This window comes from Procambarus clarkii, chromosome 30 (genome assembly GCF_040958095.1).
Source record: "Procambarus clarkii isolate CNS0578487 chromosome 30, FALCON_Pclarkii_2.0, whole genome shotgun sequence".
In the NCBI taxonomy this organism is placed as follows: domain Eukaryota; kingdom Metazoa; phylum Arthropoda; class Malacostraca; order Decapoda; family Cambaridae; genus Procambarus; species Procambarus clarkii.
Window position 1 is genome coordinate 16975931 of NC_091179.1, and position 2450 is coordinate 16978380.

A 2450-nucleotide genomic window follows, 5' to 3' on the forward strand; every position below is an offset into this window, starting at 1 on the left:
ATCTGCTGGCGGGAAGTTCGAACACTCAATAATAGCATGGCACTTATGACACTATAGGAAGTAGTTAAGAGATGAGAGATAGGTTTATGGTATTGCTTATTCGCGTAAAGCGTGAACGTGGCATCTTTATTCCCAGACGTTTCGCTGTAGTTGATATTCTTGATTTAAAATTTTGCAACTTTATTGTACAGTACATATATTTATTACGTACGTGGCTTTGGAAGTTGAAAAGTTTCTTTGATCTGTCTGTCCATCTGTCTGCGTGTCTATCAGGACAGCACATTCACCTGACATATCTATTTTCATTAAGTCTAACCTATGCCTAAAAACTTATAACAGCGGGACAGAACTGGTCGAACGCGATTCCTATCATCTCATGCCCCAGTCCTCGCCCTTATAGGTCGGATTATAAGCTTGCACATGTACTCTCATTATCATTTTATACATTTTTATGAACCCAAGCTCGTAGATCACCGCCAGCTTTCTCGAGTGAGAGCTGTAGCTTATAGTAGTAAAGCTTTAAGTTGTTATACTCCCCCTATAACCCAACCTGTGAGTAGTGGTGTCTAGGTTGTAATACAGTCTCTTGTTTGTTAACAAGTTCAAGTACGTTTATTGAGACAACAAAATACATCTCAAAAGGATAGAGTAGCTGTTTCTATCATCTTTTGTGACCCGAACACTGGAAGCATTGAACACGTATTGAACCCGTGTTCCGTCCCGCCCAGGGCGCGCCTCTGCCGCCAGCGGGTACAAATCTCGTTTACACAATCAATTACCTCGTTCAAAGTATTAAATATAAATCCGAATGAGGTTGTCATTATGTGACATTTCACGTACCCTATTTAGCAGGGGAGATACTGAAGTTTACATTCACTTGTACTAATCTTTTTATCGCATGTATGAGAAGAAAATACAAAATTTAGCAACTGCTGATTGATTGCCTTGCTCTACCCATGCAAGGTTCGAGAGTCCTTGGCATGCAAAACGTTTTTAACGTTGCCAGCAGCGAATACACTATTAATTTACCTGAGGGCCTCGATGAGGACAGAATGCCGGCGGCTTGTCATTTGTGCCTGATCATCTTTTCCAGCTGTATCTTAAAACCCAGCAGCGTTTTGGCGTTTACAGCTTCGGTGGTTAAAGTATTAAAGCATTAATAATAATGCTTTTTTTTAAATAATATATATTTGATACATCACAAAGTTTACAATAGTTTGAGTTTTAAAAGTCTCATATATTACTCATCTTTTAATTTAGTTTAATTATTATGGACCCCTTTTTGTCTTGACAAGCTTAGGTACACAGTAACCATATTGCACTGCTACCTTTACGTGAGGGATTATAATAATTAATTTACCTGAGGCCCACTAACATAGCTAAGCCAGAGTTGTTGTTGTTGTTATAGATTCAGCTACTCGGAGCAAATTCCAAGTAGCACAGGTTATGGTGAGCCCTTAACTTACCTAGCACAGGAGCGGGTCAAGTAGCCTAAGCCAGAGCTGTGTCGTCTGTGTACTAGTTCTTAGGATCGTCTGTTTTATGCGACTACGGGCATATTATGTTAATTTTCTCGAGATCAGCGAATAATGGTGCATAAAAAGAAAACATTGTTTTGAAATGTTTGTTTTCAAAATATTTAGGTGTGTAGCCGGCGGGCAGTACCAAAGATGGTGGTGGTGGTGGGGGGGGGGGGGTGAATGTAACCCTGGCAGGCTGTTCTCTCTCTCTTGAATTGTGGCGAACCCCACCAACCTATGGCTGTGCGGTAACGACCCCACCTATACGACTCTACCCACAGACTATGTCCCTAACCAATATATCCTCTTTACCTGTATGTAGACTGTGCCCCTAACAACCTCATCTAGCTATGGATTAGGCTCCTATCCTTCTCTAGATATGGGCTATGCCCCTATAAAACCAAAGTCATTTTGATTTCGTATTTTCAAAGGTACTGAAGTAGTCCAGACTTTAGAACCTAATGGTAGAGAACCCTATACTGAACTTTTATATTGAAGTGTCATAAATTCCTACATATTTTGTCAACAATAATAGAATCGTATGTTGAATTTGAATCTTCAAAATGTATAATGTCGGATACACTGTTGTTTTGGTTAGAATATTGAGTTACTTTAGGCCTGCTTGTCGAGTGATCAACTTGCCAATTCGCACCTGTGTATTTTAAACAGCAGTACCACGTTTGCCTTGACAGCTTCGAGGAGCAAACTGTCATCTAGATGCAATATCTACTACTTGGGATTTGAGGTTGAGTATAGTGCTTCCAGCGATGGTTAGTTCGTTGTAAATCCTTATACTCGAAAGACCATAAGAATGTTGTAAACTACAGGCCTATTGGCTCACACGAGGCAGCTCCTAATTTTATCCACCCATACTTTTTCATATATGTTTAACTTGTGCTTAAAACAGTCCAGCGGTCACATTGTTATGTT